We start from the raw sequence: 23,598 nt of genomic DNA, 5'->3' as shown, positions 1-23,598 counted from the left end.
CTTCCCTCCTGGGGAAGCTTCAAAGAGGAAGGGACCAGCTCCAGGAGAGGTAGTGCCAGGAGCTGCCTTAGCTGGAGTTCAGGGAGCTCTCTACTGACTTTGGGCTTTAAGGACACTTTTAAAACGTACTCCTGTCCAGGCCACATTGGAAACGATCCCTTACATTCAATGAATGATTTAGCAGCTGCTGTGTTTGGTGTGTGAGGTCCTAGGGAGGACTGCTGCTCAGTGAACTACACAGACTTCCCTGCACCATACATTTGCTACCTTCCTGTGACACCTGTCCTCGCACCTGTGCCCTCATTTACCTGTATTACCAAGACTCATGGGATTGGTTGTAGAGTGGATGTGAGAATGTTTTTCATTTCCTTTCTCCAGTGCACCTGCTTTTTCTTTGAGACTTTTATTTTGCACATTTTTGCACAGCCCTGCTCTCTCCCCCGGATATCCCCCCTGCCACACACACACATATACATGTACAGTATGTTTATCTTCTTCTTCCTTCCATGGTCCAAGGCCAGACCATTGCCGGCCTCCATTGATGTCTGCTGCTCCCCACCCAACCACTCTCCACCAAATTCCTTTCTTGGGTTCATATCTATCCAAGCAAATAAACAGCTTTCTGAACAGTGATTGATGAGCTTCCCCATTCCGTTCTTTCAGATCCTTTTCTTTTGTTTAATCTACTGTTGATTTCCATATACCAATCCTGAAACAAGTAGGCACTCTGAAAGTGTTTGTTTAAACAAGTCCTATCTCACCAAATTATAGATTTACCCTCTTATGTTAGGATTTCAAGTTCATTTTGTTTAATAGCCATAGTTAGTCCATTGATGTACAAATGTCCAAGACAATAAGCCACCTTTCCAAGATCCTCTCCTGTCACTCTCCTCACCCACCGTGCTAAGCTCCAGACAGACAGACTCGTTTCTGTCCCTCCAACCCACTAGATTTTTTCCCATCTCAGGGCCTTTTCAGATACTGTTCCTTATCCTTGAAATGACCTTTCTTCCCTCCATCTCCATTCTGACTCTTCATAGGTCTTACTGCTTCTCATCTTTGGCCCCTCAGCCTGAACATGACCTCCTCAGAGGGGCCTCGCACCGCTTTCTCTACAGTGGGTCCTTGCCCCTTCATTCTTCATCACTACATCTTGTTTCCTTTGTAGCCGATCACTATTTATGTATCCATTTGTCTGGTGCCTTGAGTAGTGTCTGTCTTCTCCCCAGGATGTCATGTTCTTGAGGAAAGGGATGGCTTCTGTTCTCAACACACATACCCAGCACCTGGAAGGGCCTGGCTCAGATAAATGCTCAACAAGTCTCAGTTGAATTGAATGGATTAATGAATGAATAATTGAATGAGTATTGTTCATAACTTTCTTTTCATTTTTGAAAATTATGGTGTATTTTCTCAGTTATTCTTCCGATTATGTAAATAAATGATTTTCCCTTGAATGTGGTTTTTAGAATTTTATCTGTGCATTTTTCTCCTGTAAGGTGTAGGTGTCGTTTTATGTTCTCTGAATCATGATGGCAGATCTGTAGTCTTCTCCCCTTTCCTAGTCAGCTGTCAGTTTGGAGTTCTGTCCCTGGATTAGCATACTGGAATAAAATATCCAGAGGAAACTGGGAAAATCAACATGATTGTAGAGAACACTATGTAGAAGGGAGGAAATTGGGGAGTGGGGCCCTGAAATGGAGGCAGAATATTAAAGAGAAGAAATGCTGCTGTGGGCATGTGTCCCAGACTACGTGCTACGTAGGGTTACCTAGAGGTCAAGAGATGATGTTTTCTTCACACCTATTACAAACCCAGCCTCAAGGTATGTGCAGTCGTGATGGAGGGCTGAAAGTATCTATTCAAATTGTGCTCCGCTGGTCAGCAGCACCAGTAGCACCTGGGAGCTTGTCTGAAATGTAGAACCTTGGGCCTGGCATTGCACCCACTGAATCAGAATCATTATTTTTGACAAGCCACTCAAATCATTTGTATGAGAGTTTTGAGATTTTTTTTTTTTTTTAATTTTGAGGGTCACCAGTCTACTCTAGATACAATTCGTGTTGCTAAAGGCAGAGAAAGCATCTAGGAAATGATTGGCACGTGTTCCTGACAACTTCCTGTGTGAGGAGTGAGGGACACTGCTTGTGTGAGCTCTCTTCTGGACCACAAAGGAGACTGAAGTTGACGTGGGCTGGGACATTCAGGGTGATCCCATTTAACCTGAAGTTCTTAAGAGCCAAGGTGGGGACTTGGGGGATAGTCAAATATTTTAGGCTACAGAGGAACAGATTTCAAAATGTTCAAAGATGAGATTCATGCAAGGTTCTTTAAGGGCAGATGGCACGACAAGATGAGAGCCTTCAAATATAGAACCTCTACTATGTATGAAACTAAAAATGGTGCCAGTAAGGAAGAAACGGAGGTGATGCCTAAAAAGGTAGGTGTGGCCGCCCAAGGTAACTTATAGAATCCAGAGATGCACAGATGGAGGAAGGAAGAATACACGATCAGCATGAATTTAGAAGAGTTGCTTCGATCACTACCAGGGGTAGGAGCAGGTGGTTAACAGAAGAAACAAAATGTAGCTTGTTAAAGTGTGGAAGACAAGAAGAGCTTCTCTGGGCAAGTGTGAATCAAGAAGGACTAGAGACAAACATTTCTACTGTTTGGAAAACAGAAGGTGCCATTGCCTCAACAAGGCCTGCCCTGACCACTGACCCCACTCTGTTTCTCTCTATCACATCACCATTCTGTGTTTATTTCATAGCATTTATTGCTGCTTGGAATTATCTAGTTTATTTATTGTCCTCCTATTCGTGACCTACTTTGACCTCTTCTAGAATGTTGGTAATGACATTCACTTGCCTTGCTAGCTACCAGATTCTCAGGGCCTAGAACAGTGCCTGGCATATGACATGTGCCACATTAACATGAATGACGGAGCCGAAGTCTAAGACAAAGGCAAATGCCTCAGCCTCCATGTTCTGGGGGAGGTCTCCAAACTCTATTCACTTCTGTCTGCTCTGTGCAGATCTGGAGATGAGGCTCTCAGATGGACAAGAAGCTTATAAAGGAAAGGGGAGAGTTACTCACTTTTCTGGGGAACCCATGCTATGTATGCACAAGTGACATAAATTATGCCATTGAATCCACTAACAGGGGATGGTATTCTCACTCCTGATTTACAGTTAAACAAGCAAGCCTCAGAGAAGGTAAGAGACTTACCCTAAGCTAGTCAGCCGGTAAGACGCAGAAGCTAGATATGAATGAAGTCTTTCTGGTTTCAAAGCCCATGCTCTTTCCATTACATTGAGGCTTGGTAGGAACTGGAGTCAAAGAGAAAGGAGCCTATTTCACTGCTTTCAATAAGCTTAAATCTTCAAGTCCTGGACGAGGTAAGCAGAAAGTATTATCACAATAATGCTGCTTAACGAAACCATTCCAAAACCGGTGGACAACAATAAGCACTTATTTCTCATTCACGTGTTTGTGGGCTGGCTGGAGTTTGGCTGATCTAGGCTGAGCTCTGCTGGGCACGACTCCAGGCTGTGGGTTGGGTCCAGGTCTGCTCCAAGAGTGTTTCATTATGCTGGTACCAGAGGGCCTCCCGGGGCATGCCCTTCCTTTGGCAATGGCACAAACACAAAAAAAGATGAGTGGAAATACATAATACATAAGGCCTAGGCTTAGAAGGGACACATTGTTCCTTCTGCCCACATTCCAGTGGCTGAAGCAAGTCACATGCCAGCCAAGCTCAACGCCAATGAGATGGGAGGCACACACTGTCTCTAGAGGTAGAACTGCTGAGTCACAGGGCAAAGGATATTGATCCCCGGAGGAGTGAGTGAACAACGGGCAATAATGAAGCGATCGACCATAGGAGCATGTGTGGAACATGTGTGGCGTGCAGGCTCTGTGCCATGATTTCACTGAAGCCATACAAAGATCCTAGTTAGTAGGGTTACTGTGATACCTATTTTCAATGAGAAAATTTAGGCTCAAAGAGATGCGCTACTTAAGCTCTCACTAAAGGAAAGGGCCTAGCAGGGACATATACTCAGGTCTGGTTGGCACCAAAGCCCACATTCTTTGCCCTGACTCAACTCTATTGAAAGAATTGGCACCTGTGATGTGAGAGGAGCTGCCAGTCGTTTTTGAAAACCTGTGGGTGTTAAGGAAGGGGCTAGAGACTAGACACACACACACACAGATGAATTTTTAAGAAGTGAGAGAAAGTGGGTTCCTGAAACGATATAAGCTTGTGTTTCTTTTTGTGTCCAGGATGGGTGCTTTGTACAATAAACCTCTAGGGAAAAGGCCAGCATTCCTGCGGCTGGACTGATAAATCAGGCTTGACCCTAGTAGGAGGCTGGTGGCATTCCTCTCAGCGTCTTCGTGCTAACCTCTCAGCTCAGGTGGGTAATATTCTGCCACCCCTTTGGGTCTCAGTTTTGGTTTCATACTGTTGTGATGTGCGCTGCTCTTTAATGCTTAACTACCTTAACTCTCAACTTGCCTATACCCCAGACCTTGCATTTGGGTCCTTGCAGGAGTGGCTGGAGGACTGTTTGCCTAAGTGCCCACGTAGGCTCCTCCTGTTCACTCAGATGGCTCTTAGACAAAGCCTGACACCTGACTCATTGCTCTCCTTACCAACCTGGCAGGCTGTCAGGATTCTCCAAAGTCCTATCACCCTGACGAGGGATATCTTCCCTAGAATATTCTAGAACAAATTTAGAACAAGTAACTTGTGAGTATTTCTAAAAGGGATCTATGGGGATTGGGGAGGAGCATGAGTTCAGTAAGTATGAATGTGGTCTAGCACATTGAATGTTTGTTTTTGTTGTTAAAAACCTGGACTGGAAGATGAGGGCAGGGTATTAGAAGAGTGTCCTGGATTTCAAGGGGTTTGACACATCTTTTCATGCTCTCTTTTAGGAGGCTGGGAAACAAACCCAGGCTGATTTAGGACAAATAGCTTAGTTCTTGGCTGATTACAAAATGATGCTGTCATTATCAGTTGTGCTGATTCCTGACAGCGTGAGGGAGGCTGCGGGTATTGAACAATAGAACGCGGTCCTCAGCCAGATCCTGTCCGGGTTGCTCCTTCCCTCCCCTGTCTCCCTTTGAACAACTTGACTGAAGATACGAGAGGCTGGTTTATAAGACGGGTGGGTAGCATCAACAAAAGGGAAGTAGCTAATACAAAAAATGAGAGGGTCAAGATCTATCAAATAATAATTCACATGTATAGCACCTTACAAAGTCCTTCTCTAGAGAATAATCTCATTTAAGTGTCTGAACAACGCTGTGTGGTAGGCATGACCAAGTATTTTCCTTTTAGATGAAGCTCAGGGCTTGCATAAATTCCCTAAGGTCAGTTGAGCTTATTCTACAGAGCTCCCAGGTTTAAATCCTGGTTTTTCTAATTCCAAATTCTATGCCCTTTAAAATGGGCCAAACAAAAAAGAGAAAATTAATAGAAACGTAGTTTTAGAAATATACAAGCACAGGTTGGGAGAGAGACCTGACGTACCAAATGCCATGGGCACCTCCCTCACCATCACCCCCTGGTCCCCAGGTCTGTGACGGCAGCCTACGGCCTCACTCTTTGACAGAGCTGATATGCTCTTCCCAGCCTGGCTTCTTCCTCCAGGCCATTGGTAAGCTCATCCTCCTGGAGCAGAACAAAAACGTGAACTAGACCCCTCCTCTCATAAAGCTGAGGGTACCTGTGGTCTGATGGAAAAGGCAGGAGCTTAGGGGCCCTGCTAATTCGTCGTTTGCCCTTGGGAAAGTAAGCTAAACCCATCCAAGCCTCAGTTTCTTTTGCTGCCAGAGGGAAGACGAATGGTGCAAATCTTAGAGGATATAATGAGAATTACATGAGATGATGCCTCTAAAAAACACTGACACAGCATCTGGCTCATAGAAGATTCTAATAAATTGTAGCTCATCTTCAGAGTTGGGAAGCTGTGGCGGCTGCATGATTATGACCATGATATTCTGAGTACTGTTACTGTGCTCTCACCCTTTCCGGATCAACTCCTAGCTTCAGTAATCCAGAAGATGTGGATTCTTCTAGAGAATGCCCACACATGGTCAGCCATGTTGGTTCTGCTACACTTCATGAGAATCCTCTAATGTTACAGAAAGTGGGAACTTCCCCTTTTTAGAGTCATTCATTCAGGCAGGCAGATGGACTGAGCAACTAACTCATCTCCTTTCCTTTACTTCTTGGGAGGTTTCGTAGAGGGGAGGGGAAGACAGTCAGGGTGGAGGAAGGCACAGAAATTGTCGGGAGCAAATATCTTTGTGAATTTCTTTCTCAGTGTTGCATTTTGTCTTTTCTTAGTTCCTCTATCTTCTGGGTGATACAAGGAAGCCACTGTTTGCCTAGAATTTACTGCTCTCTTCTGTTTGTTTTAATCCTTACTGGGACCAGGTGTTTCTTTTGGTATTTGAAGTTTTCATCAATAGAAGTTTACTCATTTGGCACCATAAAACTGTATGTTAAACAAGACACATGATTTTATACATCATAAAAGTAAAACCAAATTAAGTATTTTCAAAGCAATATATTTTAAACTGTACAAACACCAAGCACGTACCTAGGGCAAGAACTGAACTCTTCTGGAAGAATAGATTGTAAAGCTGATGAATTTATTTTGTACAACAGTAGGTAATAATTGACCAAAGCTTCCTATGGAAGGGATTTCACCCAAAATGATGAGGTGAGGCCAGAAAACCATGATAGTCAGAACCTATGTATCCTCATCTTACCCACAGGTTAAATCCTGGATGGTAAAGCAGATCTGAGCACTCAACATACCGAAAAGCCCCTTTCCTCACACGTACATGTACTTCACACCTTTGGCTCCTCAAGTCCCCCGACCCCCACCAAATTCTTCTTTTCTACTTCCCATATGACTATTTTTCTCCTCTTCTCTACACCTTCTTTTCTCCCATCATGTAGATTAATGGAGCTTCTCTTCGAGCAAGGAAGAATTCTTCCTGGATAGAGGACGGAAACTAGGTTAGCAACCTCAAGATTTATTTTGGTTGGATGAAGGAAAAAAATGTGAGTATGGAGTCTTTTCCCATATCTTATAAAGTGTAAAACACAATGAAAATGTAATCTAGTACTGTGGTCTTTGCATCATCAACATGATTTGTGCTACGACATAAAATCATAGATATGCCTTGTACCCCAAACAAATAAGTTAGCTGCTAAAATAATATCTGGTGCATAATACTGTGTTTTATCCATTTTAGACACATACCCCTTATCTTTTAACACGTCTGAAATAAGAATGTATCTTTCGATGAATGGTGTTTTATAGCCACCATTAGCCATTCCCCTCCCTTTTTAATGTCTCTGAAATCTTAGAATCAGGGGGACTTGAGATGAAATATAGACTATTGATTTCACCTACCTTTGGAACTTGCATAATGAGTGCCACAGGGAGGCTGCAAGTCTGTACCAATGATTAGGATGAGGTCACCATGTGGCAGAAGCAGTGTGGGCAGCTGCCCGTGGAAGTGGGCAGGAGTCTTGGGTGGGGTCGGGTCTGTGGCCATGTGTGCTTGGTGTCTTGATAACTTGCCTGACTTATGAGACCCTGGTGGAAGGGAGGTTCAGGATTCCACATACACCTGAGTGGCAGGCACACATCCATCCCACTTCCCCACTCCTTGCAGGGCCTACAGGATTCCTCACAAACCCATTTGAATATGGGGCCACCTACCCAGAAAACATATACCATGTCTGAAGTCAGTCTTTACAGTCCTGTGACATTCACTCCTGATCAGCTAAATAGCTACCGCAGGGTGCCTTGTGGGGACGGCGTTAGAAGTTAGACGAGACAATTTCTAAATATGCCCTGTGATGGTATATCACGCTGCCAGCGGACTAGCGACGCCGTAAACGTAAAGTAAGATAATATTATGACAAGGAGGTTCAGAAGCTCAGGAAATGAACACAAGACAGCGGCCTCGGGTGGAGATCCAGGACAGACACAACTTCAGAGCCGTCGGGTCTGTTTGTAAAAGCATAGGTTGTCCAAGCAAAAAACAATCGGGGCAGAAACCGAGAGCTGCCCCTCCCAGTCAGCAGCTTGTCCGGAGAAGGGCAGAAAGCTGTCAGAGACTCTTCCACTCGGCCAGGGCCTGTGGCGGAGGCGGCGAGGCTGCTGCGTGCACGGAGGCCGTGTTTGGTCTGGCTGAATCCCCAACAGGGCCAGGTTTCTGGACTCTGAGTAAAGTAAGAGCTCACTTTTCAGAAAATGTATTTCTATCTTCCTTGCTTCCTCTTAGGGACTGTTGATTTAGCACAGACGGTGACCGTTTTTACTTTTGGCCTGGCATTGCGTGGTCGGGGAGTCTGACTATCTGGAGAAGGTTTAGAATTTGGGTCTCTTGTTTAGTGTCCCCTGTAGGTCGCTCGAGGTTAGTCTAACTCCTAGTGGCCTTTGCGTAGGCTTTCCCAGTTCGAGAATGGACTACAGGTGGCCATCATAGTCTCCAAATCTGCAGGTACCCCACGGTGACACCTGCACCCACATCTCTGAAATAGTTGACTTTGCTCCGAGAATACTGTGGAAAGGGTAGCCTGTCACTCCATCCTCCTCCAGCCTAAACCTGAGTTCTGCATCCATCTGCAGTCTGCGCGACAGCAACACTGGGGTGAGACAGGGCCAGCCAGAGTCCAAGGTCGCTGGACTCTATGGGAATGGGGAGCAGGAGGGAAGAAATGGAGCCAGGTAGAATCATTGTCCCTTTGTATCATTTATTGAAAGATTTGTATGTACCAGGTACTAGGTGATTGGTCGTTTACAAACCTTATTTCATGTAATCCTTACAAAAACCCAATGAGGTATTGTATCAGTCAGGGTTCTCTAGAGAAACAGAACCAATCGAGTGTGTGTGTGTGAGTGTGTGTACTATATGTATATATATATAATACATAACACATATAGCATATTTATATCATATCTATATATGTACATATGTATGTGTGGAGAGAGAGAGGGAAGGAGGGAGAGAGAAAGAAATTGAGATTTTAAGGGATTGGCTCATGTGATGGTGGAGGCTGGCAAGTCCAAAATCTGTAGGGTGGGCCTGCAACTGGAGACTCAAGAGGGGTTACAGCTGAAGTCTGAAGGCAGAACTCTCCTGGCAGAAATAACTCTTGCTGGGGAGAGGCAGTCTTTTGTTCTGTCAGGCCTTCACCTGGCTGGATGAGGCCTACTCACGTTATGACGGGCAACCTGCTTTCCTCAAAGTCTATCAATTTAAATATTAATCTCATCCTCACACCCTTCACAGAAGCATCTGGAACAAGGTTTGACACCATGTCCCAGCCAAATTAACACATAAAATGAGCCATCACAGGTATGTGTTATTATATCCATTTTACAGATGAGGCAAAGGACGCTCGGACACTATAAATAACTGGACTGAGATCACAGAGCCAGTAAGTGGCAGCTGTAGGATTTTTTGCCTTTAATTTTTCAAACCCAGGTATTTCTGTATTTTAAAGCTTGGGCTGTTAGCCACTTTGTCCTAATATCACCTGACGTGTGGTAGCTCTGGAGAGGTCTGACGTGTAGGAGTCAGTCAGTGTTCGCAGATGAGTTACCATAAGTGTAAACAGAGCAGAAGTGGCTAAGCGATGTTGGCTGGAGGGGGGCTTTGGTGGGGTTCCGTATGAAAGGAACTTGAGGGATTGGGGCTGGTCAGACCTACCAGACATTGGTGTCTGGGTGGTGAGCTGGATGGTTTAGAATAGTGTGGGTTGGATTAGTGACAGATGAGAAAATGGAGTAGGGAAAGACCAAGAATCCCAACACCTAAGAAGGTGAATGATGGCGAAGCTCACACATTCCAGATAAGGGAACAAGAGGCACATTCTGCTCCTAAAAAAGTGGGTTGTTGGTCAGAGGAGACTTGCCTCGAGACCTTTCCAACAGTCCTGTTGATCTGTTCCAAGAGATGGAGACCGATCGAGAGGCAGACCTTTCAACAGCCAATGCACCATCTTGCTTACTCTAAGCCAAAAAATCAGAATTAGGAGAATCCTGTCTCTGTGAGGAAATCCTAGCTCCAAAATGTATCCCCCCTCAGGATGAGGTAGTCACTTCCTGGATCTGCAGCAAAGCCTCAGAAACGGAGGTACCCCAATACAAAGCTCTAAGAACATTCAGCAAAACTGGAGGGAGGACTGTGAAAGGGTCTCTGAAATTTCTAGGGCAGCAGAACAAACAGGCCGATTCTTAGGATCAGACACCACCAAACGTAAAAGAGACTCCAGGGGTTTACTCAAAAATGATCCACAAGCGTTTAAGAAATTTTGAGCAAAGAAAAAAATCAACAAAATCAACAAACGAAAAACAAAAATCTACGTTGCAGGGCTCTCTTAAAAAAATCAGAAGACTGGCCACACAGAGCTCACCTTCCTATGGTAGCTGAGTTGAGCTGCTGTAGTTGAGTAGAAGTTCCTCACTTCAGAAGGAGCCTGTGCTCCCCAAACCTCTGCAACGCACACCACTGTCTGTTGCCTTCTGCACTAGGACTTTTCTTATGTCAGTCAGCTTCCTTCATTTGCATTTGCTGCCTGGCTCGAGGATCCCTGCTGTAAACCACCGTTACTTTTATCTATAAGGAAACTGAGGGCCAGGTGGAATATAGGATATGTCTTGGGCAAGAGGGATATGTCTTGCCCAAGATGAGATAAACTGGTAAATTCCAGAGCTAAGACTTTAACCCAAGCCCCCCTTCATACCCAACCCAGTCTCTTTTCTCCACACCCAAAACAGGGGCAGTTGTGAAACCATGGTCTCCTGACTCCAGTCTAGGGTGCTTTCCATTGTTTTCCTTGGAATACTGCAAAGACTCTGGGAAATAGCAACCAGGAAGATAATGTGAAGGTGATGGTAGTAGATGGAAGGGTAAGATTTGTTTATTTTTTGTTTTTTGAGCTGTGAGAGACTATGACTTACGACTCAGGGAGAGGAAAAAAACTTCCCTAAACACGAAGATCAAGGAAGCAAAATGTGGAAGAGAAAGAGGAAGGAAATTCAAGCTGTCCCAGAATTTACACTGGTAGAAGTGCCAAAATCCCCCAGAGTTGGGAATCTAATTATTATAGAAAGCCTTGCTTAGTCGAGAGTCTGGGCGCTGTCAAATTTGAGAAATTTTAGAATTGTAAATGTTTTTTAAGGTGAAAAATAAAACATAACTTGGGAGGAGTAAGGGGAAGTTCTATTTTTGAAGTGGACACTGAAATGAAATAAATACTGTTATAAAAATAAGACAATTATACAGGCATACTGTTTTGAAACTTAAGAAGCAATTTTATTTGCATTATCTCATGCATCATGAAAAGGCTTATAATTGTTTTCTGGCCACGGGGGTCTCTTCTCTCAACTTTTTGCTCCCCTAATGGAATCTCATGATCTTGGATAAAGATGCTTAAACTTCAGGAGGGTGCTAGAAACATCAGACCAGATATCCACGAGAACAGACATGTTGCTGGAGAAGTGGTTTTATTTTGCACAAAGTTATTTCTTTGGTTGTTTGTTTCTAGCAACTGTTTGCAGAAATTAACTGCAGAGGTCATGTGTGTGCGTGGCCAGGAGAGGAGCCTTCCACCTTGACTAGTTGTCCTTACTAAGCTCTGTACTATGCAAGGCAGGCTGTGGCAACTGGAAGAATAAGAGCTATGTGGTTCCTGCACTCACAGAGCTGACTTGGTCCTACTGTGTGCTGTGAGTTGCTAAGGCTGATACAGTGTGACATTTCAACAATTTCTAATTAGCCTTTTACTTCCCCCAGTATCAGTCCTTAGTTTACCTGTAACATTGGCAGGGCATGTGGGCCTTTTAGCTGTTACCCTCCAAAAATGCTACGTTGTGTGCAAATGTCTTACAATTAGCAGGACCTAAATTTACATAACATGCAGAAGATATTTTAAAACGTTCTCCCCCTCCAGTTACCTGTTTTTATACAAAGTCAGCGTTGGGTGGGTCCTTGAGAGATTCTCCTTCATGATTCTTTCCCTACTTCCTTGGGCTACATCCCCAGTGTGATGCTGAATACAAGAGCAGTGAAGATTGTCACCATGTCCCTGATCTTGAAGGAAATATTCCTGGCTGTTGAGTTTTGTGCAGTCACCATTTACTATTATGTTTGTGGCAGGCTTTTAAAACAGTGCTTTTTCCTTTTCCTAGTTTAGTCAATTTTTCTTATGATAGATTTTTAATTTTACTGAATGCATTTCTGCATCTGTTAAGATGATCATGAGATGTTTTTGTTTTGATCTGTTCATGTAGTCAATTCATCATTTGTATTGTCTTTTTTATTATTGACTGGTGGATTGAATTTGCTAATGTTCTGTTTAGGATTTTGTATCATTGTTCATGAGTAAAATTGTTTTGTAGTTTTTCTTTCTTAAACTCTCCATGGTTGTTGGTATGGGTTATGCCAGCCTTATAAACTGGAAAAAGCTACTTATTTTTCTATTCTGTGGAAGAATTTGTCTAAGACTGGAGCGATGTTTCCTTTTAGGAGGATTTTAAATTATGGATTCAATTTTAAATTTTTTATAAAATTGTTAGTTTTTTTTCTCTTTTTGATAACATTTTAGTACTTTATATTTTCTAAGAGTTTTTTCCTTTACACCTGTTTATTATTTTTTGTCATAAATCTATTTATAATACCCAATTTTAAGATACCTGTAGAAACCATAGTTATGTTTACTTATTTATTCATAATATTTTTTTAAATGCTGCTCTTTTCTTTTTGATTAACATTCCCAGAAGCTTCTCAACTTTATTACACTTTTCAAAGAACCAATTTCGGATTTACTGATACTCTCTGTTGGATGTTTATATGTAAATGTATTAACTCCTGCTCTTAATATTATTTCCCCTTCTATGGGGTAAATTTGTTTCTAGCTTATACTTACAGTGTTGGTTATTGAGTTTCCAGATCTGCCAGGCAGGGCTCTCTACACTTCTTTTCTTGGATGAGACCTAGCATTTGAGTTCTCACTGTCAAAACAAAAGTTCAGCGACACCAGGGCTTGGCTTAAGCCCACAAGAAAAGAAGATGACTCATCTGAATTCTTATTTTTACTTTATTTCTGGCCTCTGAGGAGTTCTTTTCTTACCAACTCACTGACATATTTACAAAGATACATTTTGAAACGTTTTATTAAGCATGTTAGCTGTTTTCAGTAGGAGGGTTGTTCTATGGGTCTGATCTACTATACTGCAAGAAACAGAAGTCGTTCCAGTTTATTCTTTCCCTTTTTCCCTCCCCATCTCTCCTGTATCTTTTGCTGCTAGGTTTCTGGCTTCATATTCCAGGGTCTGATCCCTGGTTCTCATGGGTTTTTTAAGGTAGCTTCATATACCTCTCCTCATATTCCTTCTTTCTCCCCAAATTCAACTCCCCTATCCTTCCAGAGTAAAGAAACAGAGACAGTGTGAGCATAATATCTGAAGTCAGGTGAGTATAAAACAAAATCCTCTCTCCCTACAAGTCTCCAGACAGAATTTCTGATGCTACGCCGCACACATAGGAGGGGCCCATCTTAGACCAAATTTACAGTTCAGACTTCTTCCTGATGATGAGACAAAGCTGTTCAAAGACCGTCTTTCTCCCCACCCCACCCTCAATTTCCCTTAAAAATTTTTTAAAAAATTATTTTCATTATACATATACACACATATAATTTTTCATAAGTGTGAATAGATCCCATAGTCTCTTTTTCCCTTTATTATTTTGTGCTTGATTCTCTTCTCCTGAGCTCTTCCCTATCTCTCCTTGTTTATCACTCAGCCTCCACTAAGTAGCACATGTTACAGCCCAGGATGCCTACTTCTAGATTTTTCTCCATGCACGTGCAATCACACAAATGAAGATTTACTATTATTAATTCTATGAGAATGGGTTCATGTTATACACACTGGTGTTCTTCATTCAAAAATGCTTCATAGAAATCGCTCTAAGCCAACTGATATAGCTTTAATTCATTCCTTTAATGGTTATAAAATCTCCTTTTATGTGGATATACATAATTTATTGGACCATTCCCCTACTGATGGGCATTATTTCCAGGTTTGCCACTACAAACAAGGCTATAGTAAATATCCTTGTAAACATGTCTTTTTTACTGGTGGCTTTATGTTTATGGGATGGATTCCCAGGAGTGGAATTGAAGGGTGGAAGGGTATGTGATAGTTATTAAATTTTAGTAGACATTTCAGATTGTTTTCCAAAAAGGCTGTGACAATTTACATTTCTACCAGCAGTGTCTGAGAGTATCTTCTCCTCTGCATCTCATAGTTTTCACTCCATCCTGTAGTCACTTGATGCTTTCAATTTAAAAACCTTTTGGCATATAATCAAAGTAAACTGATATCTCATTGTTGCATAAATTTGCATTTTCATGACCATAATTAGTTTAAATAATTTTGCTATTTGGATTACCTCTATTCTGAATTGTCTATGTACTATTTTTACATATTTTTCTGAGTTGTATTTTTTTTTTTTTTTGCCAACTTGTAAATGCTCTTCTTATATTATATAATAAATGTTAATTTGGTCTGTCAGTGTGTTACAAATTTTATCCTGAATCTATTATTTTTTCACAAATGTTATTTATGGTAGTTACTTTCTGGCCCACAAATGTATAAAAATGTTTACATAGTTAAATAAGTTTATTTTTTATTTTCAAACTTCTTCTGGTTTTCAATCTCAATTTGAAAGGTATGTGTCAACTTTAGGATTATGTGTATTCTCCTAAATGATTTTGTAAGATTTTTATTATTTTGTTTTCATATTTGAATCTATTCAATTAGGGATTTTGTTATACATACAGTTTAAGACGGAAGTATAATAATGTTTTTTTTCAAAGGGATAATCAGTTTTGTCAGTATCATATATCCTGGCATACTAAATTATCATATATGCTGGATCTAGTTCTCTTTTTATTTGTTCTGATGTATTTGTCTATGCCTATGCCAATATTTGAATGATTTGAATACATGTGTAATGAATCTGTACTATGTGCTATCAGATGTTATCAGATAAGGCAGGTCCCCTGTTTTTATTTCTCCTTTTCATATTTCTTGGTTTTCCTGCCATTTCTCTTCTTTCATTTATATAATGAGATTGCTTTAAACAATTTCAAGAAAAATTATTTTGAAATTGGATTCAAATCCACATTAAATTTATATGATTATTAATTTTTGCAGGTAATTTTATGATATTAAAATTTTCATGCCAAAATGTAGGCGGTGGATAAGAGCATCGGCACCAGCGCTCAGCCACCTGGTTTTAATCCTGGCTTTGCCATAAGTAGGGCTGTGACCTTGAGCAAACTATCTTTTCTGTACCTAACTGGCTGATTTCTAGGTCAGCTGCATACTCATTTCCTGGACCTTCTTTCTGTTGGACTGCTAGTTTAGTTTTTCTTTTCCATGGTTTTATTTTCTTTTCACTGGAGCACAGTCTTAACTAATTTTCTCAGAAAAGATAGATGGGAGGTAAACTTTTTGAATCCCTGTCTGAAAAGAACAGTATTTTGCCGTCACACTTGAATGATAGTCGGGCTGAGCATAAAATTTTAGACTGAAAATTATTCTTCCTCAAGGCATTTTTTTTAAAAATGCACTGGCATGCACAGACTCTGAGATCCAACTTATCTGGAAAGTTTTGATGCCAAAGACTCTCTCTTTTCCTCTCAGGCATGCATTTTTAATGATTGGTTTTAGTGTGTCCTGATTTTAAATATATTTGTGCATAATAGTTTAATGTTGGCTTCTGAAAGGACATAAAGGGTTTCTTGAGAGAGCAGTCATTTGTGACAATTGGGGGAGATCTTTGGAGTTGGCAAACTTGAATTTGAAAAGGTCCATGATATGCGAAGTTTTAGAAGGAGCTCCAGAAACCAGAAACATGAACTTCATAGGCACCCTGGGAGCAAATGTGAAGTTTGAGACTATGACGGCTAAGAATCCCGCTTCTAGCTGTTTGGTAGCCAGGTTTTTAGGCTTAGGTCATATCAAAGAGGCCCCAGAGTCACTGAGTGGAAGATACTTACACTAAGATCCCCAACCTGAATCATAGATGATGAGAAGAAGGAGCTATGCTTTATGATTGGGTAGACTCAATTCTGACATTGGCTGGTGACTCTGCTTCAGGTGAATGGACCCGTCCAGTAAGAACTGACCAAAGAGTGATGATGTTATACCTGGGACCTGTACCACATCCAGGGAGGACAACTGATGTCATTACAGAATGACCTGGAGCCCAGATAAAGAATTAAATGAGAGGAGGAGACAGATTATGAAGTGCCCTTCCCTTCCTCAGAAGTAGGGTAGGACTTGAGCGATCCAAGTCCAAGTGCTGATAAGAAAATTCAAGCTTAGAGAGGTGTAGGACTGGCCGAAGATCACACGGGTTATTCAGTGGCAGAGCTGGAATTTAAACCATGTGTTCTAACTCAAAGACTTATGTTTTTCCCAGATTCCATATACCTGACTCTTGCAGAATATTGATAGTAATCATAACGGCATCATTGAAAGCTTACTATGTGCCCCACTGTCCAAAGCACTTAGCATGTGATAGCATATTTCATGCTCACAACAGTGTATGAGGTTGCAGCTAATATTTTCCCTGTATTTTTAGAGAAGGAAACTGAGGCACAAAGAAATTAAATACATTATCCAAGATTAGAGGGTTAAAAAGTGGTAGAATGTGACTTCAAACTAAGTCTAGCTCCAAAAACCAATACTATTAACCTCATGGTATACAGCCTTTTGACCTAAGTTCTCTGCCTCTCACTCCATTTTGATTTCTATCCTTTGTAAGGTATCTTTATTAGTATACATAGTTGTTTGTTTGCTTCCTCCCACCCCCCAAGGATGTCATTTTTAAGGTTTTCTGCCACTACAGTGAGTTTGGTTGAATAGAGTTTGTTGGGTGGGCAATTGTCCCTTGGCCAGGCCTTAATTATTGATAAAATAATTGACCTTATGACATGTAGTTGCTGATGTTCTAGATTACAGAAACAAACCAAACCTAAAGGAACAGTTGTGGTGAAAGACAAAGTGAAGACATGGAGACTTTCTGGAATTTGCCACCCATCTCCAAATGGGGTTTACTGGGCTCCTGGAAGTTCTTTCAGACTCTTCTGATTTACCCCAGATTAAGCAGAATTGGTTAGGGTGCTGATCATTAGCTGCGGTGGCTCTCACTCAAGAGTACAGAGGAAAACCTAAAGCAAAACACAGTGTTGACTGAGGTTTCCCCGTTCTCAGTTGGCATGCTCACATTCTTTTCTTCTAGTAAAGTCAACAAATATTTTTAAGCATCGACTACGTGTAAAGGATGATGGCAGGTAAGGCTGGGGACTAAAATATACATTAGTCTTTATCTGTGTTCAATATCCTCAGGGAGGCAGACACATATAAACCGTGACATAAAATTGATTTTGTTAAGTGTCCCACTAGAGGTTGGATCAAAATACAAAGGAGATGTAGGAGAGGGAATTATCAATGGGAGGCATGGGGAAACCATCCTAGGGTGATGGATTAATAAAAAAGTACATATTTGTACTCACTGTAGGAGTTGGAAGGAGGCAATAGAGGATAGTGGTGTCACTCCAGAGTCAGGAAACCTGAGTTCTAGTCTATAATCCTTACTACCATGTTTCCCCGAAAATAAGACCTAGCCAGACAATCAGCTCTAATGCGTCTTTTGGAGCAAAACCTAATATAAGACCCCGTCTTATTTTACTATAATATAAGACTGGGACTTATATAATATAAATATAATTAATATAATATAATATAATATAATATAATATAATATAATATAATACCCGGTCTTAAATTAATGTTTGCTCCAAAAGACACGTCAGAGCTTATTGTCTGGCTAAGTCTTGTTTTTGGGGAAACACAGTAGCTATGTGATTTTAGGCAAGTCACTCCATCTCTCTGAGACTGTTTCTTTCCCTATAATGTGGGGATATTAAAAAGTACCTCCCCAGAAGGTACAAACTTCCAGTTACAAGGTAAATAAGTTCCAGGGATGGAATATACAGCCTGGTGACTATAGCTAACAATACTGTGTTGTATATTTGGAAGTTGCTAAGAGAACAGAGCTTAAAAGTTCTCATCACAAGAAAAAAAATTGCAGCTATATGAGGTAATGGATGTTCACTAAGCTTATTGTGGTGATCATTTCACAGTATATACAAATAGCAGATCATTAAGTTGTGCAGCTTAAACTAATACACTGTTGTATCTCAGTTACACCTCAAAAAGACTGGGGTAAAAAAGTACCTACTTCATAGGTTTATACAATGTACCTGGCACATTGGAGGTTCTTGGTAAATTCTCAAAATGAAGTGTGTGTGTGTGTGTGTGTGTTAGAAGAATGTTTGCTGGTGGTCAGAAAGGCGGGGAGCTGAGAGGTGGGGAGGGCTGTGGGTAACTGTGGGTATGGGTGGGTAGTGTTGACAAAATTGAGGGCAGGGAGATGTAGTGGGAGATAAAACTAGAAAGCTAAATAAGAATAAAAGAGTGGAATATCTTAGATTTTTCTCTGATGGAAACGGGGAGCCAGCAGTGCTTTTTATCCGATGATTAGAAAGTGCCCTTAGGTCCTGGAAGAAACGAGCAGACCCCGTGCTTATAGATGCAAATATTTACTCAGCATCTATTCAGTGCCACAGATTGCACCACTCCCTGAAGTTGTGCCCCAACCCCACCCTGTCTTTTCTTTTCTTTTTTTCGTCTTCTCTTTTTTTTTTTTTTTTTTTTGAAAGGCTGTACTTCCCATGTGTTTTAAGGCCTGGAAGACAAACTTGAGTTGAGTTTTTGAAAAACAACCAAAAAATGATGTCTCACCGAGTTGCAGCCTCCAAACCAGATCTTCCTGAGTTTCCTCCTACAAACTCCAAAAAAAATCATGGGGTGAGGGGGAGAGATTAGTAAGATTAGCAGAAAATATCAAACCACATGAGACTTGAGTTATTTCCACGGAACTGTCTTTTCTTCCCTGGTACAATACCCTGTAAACTTTTACATAAGTTATGGGAGATAATAAATCAATCACAGCAGGGTTCCTGCTGCCAACCCATCCTCTAGAGAATGGAATCCTGAGGGCAGGTTTAGGGAATTGAAATCCGAATCTGTGGAGCTGCCAAAGTGCCCTGCCTTGGCCTGCCAAGTTCAATGTGAACTTCTGTGAACTTTCTTCACAACAGTTAGAATCAGCTGCCTTTGTACAGTGCAATTTCAACTTATGGCATTATTAAATATAAAGTTTTAGGAAAATATACCAGGCCAGCCCATGAACCTTAATTACCAACATTAAATCTATGGCCCTGGCAATCTTTTCTGAATAAAAAGCTGCTGGGAGCTCAATCTGGCACCCTTCTCCTTTTTTACTGTTCTCCAGATGAAAGTCTAAGAACTGAGCCTATCGTGGGCATTAAGATTTCAAGTCAGTGATTAATGGCATGATTACATGTGTTTTCTTTCTGAATTAACCCATGAGACCTACAACAGTTGCACTTCATGTTAACCATTAGACACGTAAATGAGCCCTGTATTTATTTGGGTGGTGGAGTTCCAATACCTGTTGCTTTACTTTGTAGTGAGAGAACTCTGTAGTCAGCAGGCTTTAACCCTCCATCCTCTGATTTGAGGAAGAATTTCTGTTAGCCTCTGTTTGCTCCATGACCCAGGCTTGTCAGAGCTCGGCCTTTCCGTGTGTCATATAAAAGTCCCTTTGATTGTATGGTCTGCCAGAGCGTCGTTAGCCAAATCTAGATCCAGCGCAGGCCCTTTCACACTTCTAGTGGAAACAGGCGTCTTTAAAAATGTCTGCTTGTCTTAGAGCAAATATTATACATTTTTTATTCTTCAAACTGTTTCCATACTTAACGGGGGAAAGAGGCTGTCTGTAGGGGTAGTCTTGTCAAGTTATTCGTTTTAGGTAAAATCAGCTCAAATTTGAGCAAGAAAATGAAAACTCTGATTATCAGTTTCTCTGGAACTCTTCTTCCAGCCAGAAACAATGGTGAGCCTTGCCCCCTCTCTCCCAATTGCTTTCACTGCATTGACTGAAATTGTGTGTGTGTGTGTGTGTGTGTGTGTGTGTGTGTGTGTGTGTGTGTAACTGCTTTTAATGCCTGGGGAAATGGGGAGGCTGGAGGAGGGATGTTTAGGTCATAATCCTCTCTGGCTTTGGAAAGGATCACCTTTATATTATCTGTTCCCTTACTAAGAACTGGGTGGGAATGTCAGGCAGGGGGAGAGAGAGCTGAGAGGGGATAGGATTTAATTTAATGACTTTGTTTTATTTCATTGCTTCAAGTGTTTCATTTGTTTGAAGTGTTGATATTTTATTTTGAGATTTCAAATAGCATTAAATGAGGATGTGGCTTTTTTATGTTTATTGGTAGAAAGCATGAATTTATTTTTATTGAAATATATTTGACATACAACACTGTATAAATTTAAGGTGAACAATCTGTTGATTTCATACATTTATATATTATAACACGATCACCATCACAGGGCTAGTTGTCCTCTCTACCACGTCACACAATAATTTATTTTTTTGTGGTGGGAATAATTAAGATCTAATCTCTTAGCCAGTGTAATGATTATATTAGGTTAGTGCAAAGTAACTGCGTTTTTTGTATTTATTTTTAATCTTTTAATCCGCAATTACTTTTGCACCAACCTAATAATACAATGTTGTTGTCTATATTCACTATACTGAGTATTAGATCTCCAGGGCTTATTTATCTACTCGTTGCAAGTTTGTACCCTAAACATTTTTCTCATTTCCCCACCCTCCATCCAAGAAAGCATGGATTTTAAGAGCCTGGGGAATAGTAAGATAAAGTCTCCTCATATATAAGTTTCCCTCACCTGGATGGCTCTCCTCTCCCTCCATCGTCTCCTGAGGCAAATCCACTCATTTCTCGAAGCCCAGCTCACAGGGACTCCTCTGAGAAGTCTTCCCTGACCTTCTCACCCAGGAATCTTTCCTCTTCTAAAAACCCTACTGAACTTTGAAGCTTCTTTTAAGCAGTGTGTTTCTGTTGCTGTTATTTATATAGATCTCTGAAGTTTATATGTTTGTGTATTTCTACACTGCCTACCACAGGTTTTGTGCAAAGGTATGTCCCCAAAGGTATGTACTAAACAAATATTTATGGTGTAAACAAAAGGATGATTCAAAAATTCTGAAAAAAAAAATAAAAAGAGGTAGTATAGTTAAGATGAATACACAGGAAAAAGATATAAAAAGGACATAAATCTTAGAAGACATCTCAGGTATCTGCCTGCCACAGAGCCACACCCTATGGCTGCAGACGGAAAAAAAAAAGCAAGGTTAGGGCAAACCCAGCTTTGAGTGAAGTACTTCTCTTCAGCTTTTTTGTTTTATTTTCTCAAGAGAGTGGTAAAACCTCAGTGGCTAATCAAGTTAGTATTTTCTTGTAGTAGGTCAATAATTTAGGCCATTGACATATCTGTCTGTGTTTGTAGTATCCTAATGACCTTTTCCAATTTCCGACTATGTCAGGATGAATAACTGTTCTATATTTGAGTTTGGTCAGGCATACAAACACACCTCACTGCTGGCTAGAATCATAATATGACCCGTACACCCCAGTCAAGAAGCTGACAGTCTGTTCTGAGTACTACAAAGAAGGTCCAATGTTCTTAGGGCGTTCCCAACACAGTTTTTGCCTATGGTTTAGGAACTCTGACCTGTATTTCAAATTTTCCAGAACCTCATGTTCTTTAAAACACAACAGCAACAATAATTTTTGAAACCCTTAAAGGTTAGTTCAGAGAACCAGCTACTAAATATCTTATTGGGAAATCTTGGCTGTATAGCGAGACCTAAAAACTGAATGGATTCTGGCTTCATGTTCAGAAGGTGAATTCAACATCCTTGTGTAACTTAGCTTTGTCCCCAAGCCTAAAACTGAAATCACAGCAAAGACTATTTTAAAGCATAAACTCACAAGGACAGGGAGAACAGGAGAGGAGACAACAACGACATCGTTTGGGAAACTGGACAATAGATGGACACATAGTAACTGACTGAGCAGAGTGGAAAAAGCCATAGCTCAAACTGGCATACAGTAAGGGAAGATGCTAACTCACCTGCACAAAAGGCATAGATACTTCTTGTGCATGAAGAGGGAGCTAATACAGGAAGTGGCGTGAAACCTATTTGAGAAATTACTGGATCTAGATCCCCATCCCCCAATCTATGCATCTGGGGGTCTATTTCTTATATACCTGAGGGGTATTTGGAGGTTTACTCTCTGGTAATAGAGAAGGTCTCTTGTTGAGAGATACCAGGTAGATGAGCACCATGGCCAAAATAAGGGGATGAAATCACTGTATGCATATTGAATACTGATGTTACAGATCCCCCCAAAATTGGCAGGAAATACTTCAAGCAAGGCCCTAGTGACAAAGAGAAAATGAGCAAAAATTAGACCTCAGTGAGTGAGACTCTGTAACCAACAGTGTCCTGGGCCTTGACAGAGTTATAGTCACAATGTTTAACAATCAGCAAGGGCACCAGCCAATCAGTAAGATACTAGATATAAACATTTGGTGAAGCCATGCCCTGCCTGCATTGTATGGTAGCGCAGGCTATGCACTGCACAACAACAGGCCTGGCTGTATCAGAGCACATAAGCTGAATATCAGTTCTAGTCTTAGGTGATCTATCCTCACTTCTGTCCTACAGGTAGGGCCTAGGATATCACCAAAATTATGCCTTTTGTGATTGGTTATTTAAAGATTGGGAACACATTCCACAGAGCTGGGTCAGCCTACTGGTCCCAATTTTCTCCCCTGACATTTCACATTAGTCAATTGGCCCTGGACTCATATTTGTTAATGAAATAAGCACAAGAAGAAGTTCCTGCTGGGGAAAGAAAGATAAATATTCCAAGCCTGTCTCCAGATCGGTATAGTTGAAAAATGATGTTAATTGAAAACAGTTTAACTCAGCAAAACTCACAAACACAAAGTTCTTTCTAATGTGTTTGTGAAGTTAATTGATCATTTGAACATTTATCCTGCGTTCTTAAAACAAGACCATTTGCACATGAGTGACCTGACTTGCAACTTCCATTGCTTTATGGGAAGGGAGAGGAAGAGGAAAGAGGTGCGGATCTAGTATTCTGGTGTAATAAGGCATCTAGTTCTTCCCTTCCTGCTTACCTGAGTTCTTACTCGAAACTGCGCATCTGATGGTAATGTGCTTCAAGCTCGCCTGAAAAATTGCAAGCTTTTAATTTAACAGGGCGAATTTCTTCAAAGTATGAATTTAGGCAAAGTTTTTAAAAAGTCGAAGTTATTAACCCACTGCCTGATAAATCTTTTCAGCCTTCTGGAATCTTGCATTTCAACAGAGTTTGCTTAATTTATTGTGGATGAATGATCCAGAAAGTTAATGTGCTCCTTTTTATAAAGAGTCTCACTGTAAATCATTCACAAATTCCCTAACTGATCTTCACCAGTAGAGAGAGAA

At 41.1% G+C, this 23,598-nt stretch overlaps 1 long non-coding RNA gene across 1 annotated transcript in view; it reads left to right on the top strand.

Moving 5' to 3' along the window:
- The first annotated feature begins 4,290 nt into the window (after positions 1-4,290).
- LOC141568250 (uncharacterized) overlaps positions 4,291-23,598 on the top strand; it is an 89,166-nt gene continuing 69,858 nt past the window's right edge. The window contains exons 1-2 of the long non-coding RNA XR_012491342.2: positions 4,291-4,418; positions 6,980-7,084. This is a non-coding gene — a long non-coding RNA (uncharacterized LOC141568250). The remainder of the gene's footprint in view (positions 4,419-6,979; positions 7,085-23,598) is intronic.

This window comes from Rhinolophus sinicus, chromosome 1, assembly GCF_057876585.1.
Source record: "Rhinolophus sinicus isolate RSI-liver-muscle chromosome 1, RSI-T2T, whole genome shotgun sequence".
Classification (NCBI taxonomy): domain Eukaryota; kingdom Metazoa; phylum Chordata; class Mammalia; order Chiroptera; family Rhinolophidae; genus Rhinolophus; species Rhinolophus sinicus.
The sequence above is the reverse complement of the archived record's forward strand: the minus strand, read 5'-3'. Positions and strand labels throughout refer to the sequence as shown.